Genomic DNA, 9,965 nt, shown 5'->3' with positions numbered 1-9,965 from the left:
TCTACCCTGCTGTCACACTAGTAACGAGGTCTTGAGGGACTCTTGAAGTACTCTACCCTGCTGTCACACTGGGGACGAGGCCTTGAGGGACTCTTTGAAGTACTCTACCCTGCTGTCACACTGGTGACGAGGCCTTGAGGGACTCTTGAAGTACTCTACCCTGCTGTCACACTGGTGACGAGGCCTTGAGGGACTCTTGAAGTACTCTACCCTGCTGACACACTAGTAACGAGGACTTGAGGGACTCTTGAAGTTCTCTACCCTGCTGTCACACTGGGGACGAGACCAGGAGGCTTCATGTGAATTATAATATTTCACAAATAAATATAGACAGAAATAGAATGACCTGTGAGAAGTCGATATTCTCCACCTCTTTCTTAAGGACATCTCTGATGCAGTCCCGAAGAGGGAAGCCGCTCTTCACATACACTTTGTTGGCCAAGTCTATCACATAGTCACTCGTGTTGCTCTGTCTCTCTGCGTTTCTGTAGGGGCATCTTAATTATTATATATAATACATGCGTTTATAAACACTCATAAATAACAAGTTACTGAGAACTCAAATATTCAATTATGCATATAATAATTACGATGACAAGTAAGGAATGTGAGTGGACTCACAGACGGTCGAGGGCCCTGTAGGTAGCCAGAGTGGTTGAAGGGTCTCTGAGACGAAGAGTGTCCTGCAGCTGCTGACGAGTCCTGCCAGCAGACCCAAAGTAGGCCAGGACCAGGGCGGTCCACACGCTGTAGGGCGAGAAGAAAAAGTTTCCTGTGGCGGTGGGTGGATAGAGCTGCTTGAAGAGGTCCAAGCTGAAGGGGGTGATGTGGGCCAGGTCAGGTGAGGAGGTCACCACCAGCTTGTCATTGTTGGAGATACACTGAGGCCTCACCACACTCACCAGCGTCACCACCAACACTGCTGCACACCACAGCTTCCTCATACTGTGGGGAAGAGGACTGTAGCAGCGGCGCTCCACTAACACTGATGACTACTTTATTATATTACAAATACCAATATCTTATTGAATTAAATATTTATATAAGTAGAAGCTCGCAGTCGTGTGAGGAGAGTTGTGGTGTAATAGTTTTGTGAATATAATTGGCATCCCGCTGGGGATGCCAATTATGTTACGGCCCTCTCGGGACGCAACGGGGTTCTCACTCTGATGTTGTTAGAGGAAGATATAGGTATCCGTTCCCAAGCCAGTAGTGGCTATCAAGGGATGAGATCCGTGACGCAAGTAACTTAAAAGGGAGTAGGGAAAGAAAGTTAAGAACTTAATATTATATAATGTTCACCATCACCATTTAAATATATAAAAGTAAAACGTACACAAGGGGGAGGGGTATTAACACTTTACAAAGGGGATGTAGTCTTTACTGTAGTCTTCTGCTGGAGACTATGGATCCTCGAAGCTAGGTGCTGAGTCCGCGGTGCTTTCTTCGTGGCCTCAAGACGTGTCCTCTGAGAACGCCGAGCCTACCCTGGCCACAGGTCAGCCACAACACAGGTCCACTGGGGGCACCGTCGTGGAGGCCGTCAACCACACGTCCAGCAGGTCTGCTGGCAGGTACTGAGCCACCAAGGCTGGTACGGCCACTCCACGAACGATAAAAGGGGTACGCCCTAGACAGGAGTCTCGTGTGATATCACCAATCACCCTCCTGTCCTCAATACCCCAGTGGATTATCGTCTCCAACCGTCGGTCCCGGGTAAATCCTTCCACTGCCACTCCACTGGCAGGCTTAACACACCACAGTGTTCTTCCGGGGGGACGACGTCACGACAGCTGCAGCAAACTTCACAGTATGGAGACTGGCTGCCTCGGGTAGACTGACTCCACCTTCAACACAGTGGTCCCAGGTCGGCTCTGTAAGCAGACACGTCATCAATAACTGGGACACTAATACACCACACTCACAGGCTCAGATACTAACACCTGACGCATCCAGTCCATAGATGGCGCTGTCGTCGGAGCACCACCTCACCAGAGGTCAGGGGCGGCGGTGTTGAGCGTTGAACCAGACTGGAAACTGGTCCTCGAGGCCAGTACACGCTGTCCTCACCAGGTGTCGTCGTTCGTTTGGCGGGGGTTTCGGGAGCTGACCCACAGATGGCGTAGTTGTTACTGCTCCTTGCTCGGACGCTGGATCCGGGTTCGTAACATGGTGATGGAGGGTGGTGATGGAGGGAGGGGGGGGGGGAGCGGGGTGCGGGGTGGTGGTGATGGATGGTAGTGATGGGTGCAGGTGATGGGGTGCTGATAATGGACGGTGGTGATGGGTGGTGGTGATAGATGGTGGTAATGGGTGGTGGTGATGGGTGGTGGTGATGGGTGGTGGTGATGGGTGGTGGCGATGTGTGGTGGTGAGGCACTATACACTCACCCACTATAGACACTCACCCACTACACACACACACACACACACATACCGGTGTTGGGTGGTGACTGATCAGTGGTACAGTAAATTAGTGAACTGTAACACAACGATACAGTGACTGACTTCAGAGCTTTGTGTAGATCTACTAGCACTTAGTGAATCACCAAGTGGGAGACAACGACGGATTACCATCGTCATCCATACATCGTCATTACTCATCTGGTTGTGTGAGCGGGAGGCAGACTGGTATGCACCTCTGACTGGTCAACTAATCAGGTGTACAGATTGAGGTAAAATATTATCAAATTCTTGTTCATGATATCCTATATATATTTAAAAATCTCAAAGTAGCTCATTTTAGGTAGAAGTTAACGCTTACGGGACCCCCGTAACACACGCACGCACGCACACGTACGTTTGCAAGCACACACGCACGCACATGCAAAAATAAACACACGCACACGCACGCACACTTGCTTGATCTGATATTTACCCTAAATGAGTCGGATATAAGGGAAGTTAAGTTGGAAGTCCCCTTGGGAATGAGTGATCATAGTGTATTGAGCTTTGAGTACCTGGTTGAGCTAGGAATTATCACCCCCCAAAAAAGAACTGGGAAACAAAGGGCTGGCGTACCGAAAGGGAAACTATGAGGAGATGAATAAATTCCTATGGGATATACATTGGGACACAGAACTCGGAACCAAGTCCGTACAAGACATGATGGACTATGTCACCCAAAAATGTCAGGAGGCTGTAAGCAGGTTTGTCCCAGCCCGACAGGAAAAAACAGAGAAGCAAAGGAAGAATTCGTGGTTTAATAGGGAATGTATGAAAGCAAAGGAGCTGAACAAAAGGGCATGGAGGAACTCCTGTAATAACAGAACACCAGAAAGAGAGAGAGATACCAGAGAACCAGAAACGAGTATGTTAATGCGAGAAGAGCAGCTGAGTAAAGGTATGAAAATGATATAGCTAATAAAGCCAAGACTGAACCAAAGCTACTACACAGTCACATCAGGAGGAAGACAACCGTGAAGGAACAGGTGATGAAACTTAGGGTGGGCGAGGACAGGTACACAGAGAAAGACAAAGAGGTGTGTGAAGAACTCAACAAAAGGTTCCAAAAGGTCTTTACAATAGAACAGGGAGACGTCACGGCGCTAGGAGAGGTGGCAGCAAACAAGGTGACCTTGGAGAGGTTCGAAATTACAAAAGATGAAGTCAAGAAACACCTATTGGAGCTGGATGTGAGAAAAGCTGTTGGCCCGGACGGAATCTCACCATGGGTATTGAAAGAGTGTGCAGGAGCACTTTGCTTGCCACTCTCCATAGTGTATAGTAGGTCACTGGAAACGGGAGACCTACCAGAAATATGGAAGACTGCTAATGTAGTACCAATATACAAAAAGGGTGACAGACAAGAGGCACTGAACTACAGGCTAGTGTCCTTAACTTGTATACCATGCAAGGTGATGGAGAAGATTGTGAGAAAAAACCTAGTAACACATAAGGAGAGAAGAGACTTTGTGACAACCCATCAACATGGGTTTAGGGAGGGTAAATCTTGCCTTACAGGCTTGATAGAATTCTACGATCAGATGACAAAGATTTAGCAAGAAAGAAAGGGATGGGCGTACTGCATTTTTTGGACTGTCGGAAAGCCTTTGACACAGTACCCCATAAAAGGTTGATGCATAAGCTGGAGAAACAGGCAGGAGTAACTGGTAGGGCGCTCCAGTGGATAAGGGAGTACCTAAGCAACAGGAAGCAGAGAGTTACAGTGCGGGGTGAGACCTCAGAATGGCGTGAAGTCACCAGTGGAGTCCCACAGGGCTCTGTACGTGGACGTATCCTGTTTCTGATATACGTAAATGATCTCCCAGAGGGTATAGACTCATTCCTCTCAATGTTTGTTGACGACGCCAAAATTATAAGAAGGATTAAGACAGAGGAGGACAGCTTGAGGCTTCAAGAAGACCTGGATAAGCTGCAGGAATGGTCGAACAAATGGCTGTTAGAGTTTAACCCAAGCAAATGTAATGTAATGAAGATAGGGGTAGGAAACAGGAGACCAGATACAAGGTATCATTTGGGAGATGAAATACTTCAAGAGTCAGAGAGAGAGAGAAAGATCTGGGGGTTGATATCACGCCAGACCTGTCCCCTGAAGCTCATATCAAGAGGATAACATCTGCAGCATATGCCAGGTTGGCTAACATAAGAACGGCCGTTAGAAACTTGTGCAAGGAATCTTTCAGAACATTATATACCACATATGTCAGACCAATCCTGGAGTATGCGGCTCCAGCATGGAGTCCATATCTAGTCAAGCATAAGACTAAGCTGGAAAAGGTTCAAAAGTTTGCCACCAGACAAGTACCCGAACTGAGGGAGTATGAGCTACGAGGAGAGACTACGGGAATTAAACCTCACGTCACTGGGAGACAGAAGAGTTAGGGGGGACATGATCATCACATACAAGATTCTCAATGGAATTGATTGGGTAGATAAAGAAAGACTATTTAACACAAGGGGCACACGCACTAGGGGACACAGGTGGAAATTGAGTGCCCAAATGAGCCAAAGAGACATTAGAAAGAATTGTTTCAGTGTCGGAGTAGTTGACAAATGGAATGCATTAGGAAGTGATATGGTAGAAGCTCCATATAAACAGCTTCAAGTGTAGATATGATAGAGCTCCGTAGACTCAGGAACCTGTACATTAGTTGATTGACAGTTGAGACACGAGACAAAAGAGCCAGAGCTCAACCCCTGCAAGCACAACTAGGTAAGTACCTACCACAGCCACCCACACACTCACCCATTACTCCCATTCTCTCTCTCACACACACACACCATATATGGGTTCCCCTCTTTGCCCTGATCTTGCCAATCTCTACGTGGAATACTTTGAAACTGTTCTTCTTCTTCTTCCTTCTATTGATACTCGTCCCTCTCTCTGGCTTCGCCATGTTGATAACATTTTGCTTCATGGCCTCATGACCTTAGGCTTTTCCATCCTTTCCTCTCCTCTCGTAACAATCTGGCTCCTTCCATCCATTTCAAGGTTGAATGGGAATCAAATTCCCTCCTTCCTTTTCTTGACGTGGCCTCCCCAGCCTCGCCTCCCAAGCTTGGCCTCCCCAGCCTATCCTCCCAAGCTTGGCCTCCCCAGCCTGTCCTCCCAAGCTTGGCCTCCCCAGCCTGTCCTACCAAGCTTGGCCTCCCCAACCTGGCCTCCCAAGACATTCCTCCCAAGCCTGTCCTCCCCGGCCTGTCCTCCCCAGCCAGGCCTGCTCAGCCTGGCCTCCCCAGCCTGGCCTCCCCAGCCTGACCTCCCTAGCCTGGCCTCCCCAGCCTGACCTCCCTAGCCTGGCCTCCCCAGCCTTACATCCCAAGCCTGCCCTCCAAAGTCTGTCCTCCCAAGCCTGTCCTCCCCAGCCAGTTCTCCCCAGCCTGGCCTCCTCACCATGACATCCCAAGCCTGTCCTCCCCAGCCTGGCCTCCCCAGTGTGGCCTCCCCAGCCTGGCATCCACAGCCTGGCGTCCCCAGCCAGGCCTCCCCAGCCTGTCCACACCAGCCTGACCACCCCAGCCTGGCCTCCCCAGCCTGGCCTCCACAGCCTGGCCTCCACAGCCTGGCCTCCACAGCCTGGCCTAAACAGCCTGGCCTAAACAGCCTGGCCTCCACAGCCTGGCCTCCCCAGCCTGACCTCCCTAGCCTGGCCTCCCCAGCCTTACATCCCAAGCCTGCCCTCCAAAGTCTGTCCTCCCAAGCCTGTCCTCCCCAGCCAGTTCTCCCCAGCCTAGCCTCCCCACCATGACATCCCAAGCCTGTCCTCCCCAGCCTGGCCTCCCTAGCCTGTCCTCCCCAGCCTAGCATCCACAGCCTGGCGTCCCCAGCCAGGCCTCCCCAGCCTGTCCTCCCCAGCCTAGCATCCACAGCCTGGCGTCCCCAGCCAGGCCTCCCCAGCCTGGCCTCCCCACCATGACATCCCCAGCCTGTTCACCCCAGCCTGGCGTCACCAGCCTGGCCTCCACAGCCAGGCCTCCACAGCCTGGCCTCCACAGCCTGGCCTCCACAGCCTGTCCACCCCAGCCTGGCGTCCCCAGCCTGGCCTCCACAGCCTGGCCTCCACAGCCTGGCCTCCACAGCCTGGCCTCCACAGCCTGGCCTAAACATCCTGGCCTCCACAGCCTGGCCTCCACAGCCTGGCCTCCACAGCCTGGCCTCCACAGCCTGGCGTCCCCAGCCTGTTCACCCCAGCCTGGCCTCCACAGCCTGGCCTAAACAGCCTGGCCTAAACAGCCTGGCCTAAACAGCCTGGCCTCCACAGCCTGGCTCCACAGCCTGGCGTCCCCAGCCTGTTCACCCCAGACTGGCCACCCCAGCCTGGCCTCCACAGCCTGGCCTCCACAGCCTGGCCTCCACAGCCTGGCCTAAACAGCCTGGCCTAAACAGCCTGCAGCGCTGATTATTTTTAAACACTATTTCCTGTTCAACTTAATACTTGGCGCTGCTCCCAATAATATGGTGGTGGTAGAATATGGTGGTGGTAGAATATGGTGGTGGTAGAATATGGTGGTGGTAGAATATTGTGGTGGTAGAATATGGTGGTGGCAGAATATGGTGGTGGCAGAATATGGTGGTGGTAGAATATGGTGGTGGTAGAATATGGTGGTGGTAGAATATGGTGGTGGTAGAATATTGTGGTGGTAGAATATTGTGGTGGTAGAATATTGTGGTGGCAGAATATGGTGGTGGTAGAATATGGTGGTGGTAGAATATGGTGGTGGTAGAATATGGTGGTGGTAGAATATTGTGGTGGTAGAATATGGTGGTGGTAGAATATTGTGGTGGTAGAATATTGTGGTGGTAGAATATTGTGGTGGCAGAATATGGTGGTGGCAGAATATTGTGGTGGCAGAATATGGTGGTGGTAGAATATGGTGGTGGTAGAATATTGTGGTGGTAGAATATGGTGGTGGTAGAATATGGTGGTGGTAGAATATGGTGGTGGTAGAATATGGTGGTGGTAGAATATTGTGGTGGTAGAATATGGTGGTGGTAGAATATGGTGGTGGTAGAATATGGTGGTGGTAGAATATTGTGGTGGCAGAATATGGTGGTGGTAGAATATGGTGGTGGTAGAATATTGTGGTGGTAGAATATGGTGGTGGTAGAATATGGTGGTGGTAGAATATGGTGGTGGTAGAATATGGTGGTGGTAGAATATGGTGGTGGTAGAATATGGTGGTGGTAGAATATGGTAGGGGTAGAATATGGTGGTGGTAGAATATGGTGGTGGAAAAATATGTGGCGTAGAATATGGTGGGGGCGGGGGTAGAATATGATTGGGGTAGCATATATTGGTGGTAAAATATGGTTATGGTAGAATATGGTGGTGGTAGAATATGGTGGGGGTAGAATATGGTGGTGGTAGAATATGGTTGGGGTAGAATATGGTGGTGGTAGAATATGGTGGGGGTAGAATATAATGGTGGTAGAATATGGTGGTGGTAGAATATGGTGGTGGTAGAATATGGTGAGGGCGGGGGGTAGAATATGGCCAAATACTCTGGGCACTGATCGTGTACAAGCCATGTATAATTACCTCACAACTGTAGCGACGAGAGAACAAGACAAGCAGACAACGGCAGCAGCAGAGACCGACAGCAGCAGAGACCGACAGCAGCAACAGCAGCAGACCGCAGCAGTAGCAGCAGACAACAACAGTAGCAGCAGCAGCAGACAACAACAGTAGCAGCAGCAGCAGCAGCAGACAACAGCAGCAGCAGACAACAGCAGCAGCAGACAGCAGCAGCAGCAGACAACAGCAGCAGCAGACAACAGTAGCAGCAGCAGCAGACAACAGCAGCAGCAGACAACAGCAGAAGCAGCAGACAGCAGCAGCAGCAGCAACAGACAACAGCAACAGGAGCAGCAGCAGCAGACAACAGCTGACGATCGTGTGGCCAACAGTTTCGGGAAAAAACTAGGCAGCAGTTCTTATATACATCTCCCACCCAGACACCTCCCACCCTGTCTCCTCCCACCCTGTCTCCTCCCACCCTGTCTCCTCCCACCCTGTCTCCTCCCACCCTGTCTCCTCCCTCCCTGTCTCCTCCCTCCCTGTCTCCTCCCACCCTGTCTCCTCCCACCCTGTCTCCTCCCACCCTGTCTCCTCCCACCCTGTCTCCTCCCTCCCTGTCTCCTCCCTCCCTGTCTCCTCCCTCCCTGTCTCCTCCCACCCTGTCTCCTCCCTCCCTGTCTCCTCCCACCCTGTCTCCTCCCACCCTGTCTCCTCCCACCCTGTCTCCTCCCACCCTGTCTCCTCCCACCCTGTCTCCTCCCACCCTGTCTCCTCCCACCCTGTCTCCTCCCACCCTGTCTCCCTCCCACCCTGTCTCCTCCCTCCCTGTCTCCTCCCTCCCTGTCTCCTCCCTCCCTGTCTCCCTCCCACCCTGTCTCCTCCCTCCCTGTCTCCTCCCCACCGCCGGCCCTCCCCACCGCCGGCCCTCCCCACCGGCCGGCCCTCCCCACCGCCGACCCTCCCCACCGGCCGGCCCTCCCCACCGCCGGCCCTCCCCACCGGCCGGCCCTCCCCACCGCCGACCCTCCCCACCGGCCGACCCTCCCCACCGGCCGACCCTCCCCACCGGCCGGCCCTTCCCACCGGCCGGCCCTCCCCACCGGCCGGCCCTCCCCACCGCCGACCCTCCCCACCGGCCGACCCTCCCCACCGGCCGACCCTCCCCACCGGCCGGCCCTCCCCACCGGCCGGCCCTCCCCACCGGCCTGCACTCCCCACCGGCCGGCCCTCCCCACCGCCGACCCTCCCCACCGGCCGACCCTCCCCACCGCCGACCCTCCCCACCGCCGACCCTCCCCACCGGCCGACCCTCCCCACCGGCCGACCCTCCCCACCGGCCGGCCCTCCCCACCGGCCGGCCCTCCCCACCGCCGGTTCTCCCCACCGGCCGGCCCTCCCCACCGCCGACCCTCCCCACCGGCCGACCCTCCCCACCGGCCGACCCTCCCCACCGGCCGGCCCTCCCCACCGGCCGGCCCTCCCCACCGGCCGGCCCTCCCCACCGCCGACCCTCCCCACCGCGGGCCCTCCCCACCCTCCCCCAGTATCTACCAGCAGGCGTCCACAAAGGTCAACAATACCACCTGAGGTGATGTGTAAGATAATATCTCGGAAAAATTTTCCTGTTTTGTTCATGGGAATCCCCTCAAATGTTGTCATGCTAGCACTTGTTGTTGTTGTTGTTGTTGTTGTTGTGGTTGATGTACCCTTGTTGATGTTGCTGTTGTTGATGATGTTCCCTTGTTGTTGATGATGTGTTGTTATAGTGCTGTTATTGATGTACCCTTGTTGTTGTTGTTGATGTTGTTGTTGTGATGCGAGAGTGAAGTGCTTGTTGTTGTCGTCGTTGTTACCCCGTCCTGGGCCAGGAGCACCCCTCCCTGCTCTGGGTGGGGGTGTTGGATAATCCTAGCAAGCAATTATTTGTTTTTATTCTTTGTGAACATTTATTTTCTATTTTTTATCACTTCAATATTGATGATT

General features: G+C 53.1%; 1 long non-coding RNA gene across 1 annotated transcript; it reads right to left on the bottom strand.

Moving 5' to 3' along the window:
* Positions 1-323: 323 nt before the first annotated feature.
* LOC123747724 (uncharacterized) lies at positions 324-8,099 on the bottom strand. Its single transcript, XR_011228399.1, has 3 exons — positions 8,004-8,099; positions 622-945; positions 324-485 (listed from the first exon to the last, which is right to left on the bottom strand). It is a non-coding gene; the product is annotated as an uncharacterized lncRNA (long non-coding RNA).
* Positions 8,100-9,965: the final 1,866 nt, after the last annotated feature.

This window comes from Procambarus clarkii, chromosome 13, assembly GCF_040958095.1.
Source record: "Procambarus clarkii isolate CNS0578487 chromosome 13, FALCON_Pclarkii_2.0, whole genome shotgun sequence".
NCBI classification, from domain to species: domain Eukaryota; kingdom Metazoa; phylum Arthropoda; class Malacostraca; order Decapoda; family Cambaridae; genus Procambarus; species Procambarus clarkii.
Note: the sequence above shows the minus strand (reverse complement) of the source record. Positions and strands in the feature narration are given on the sequence as shown.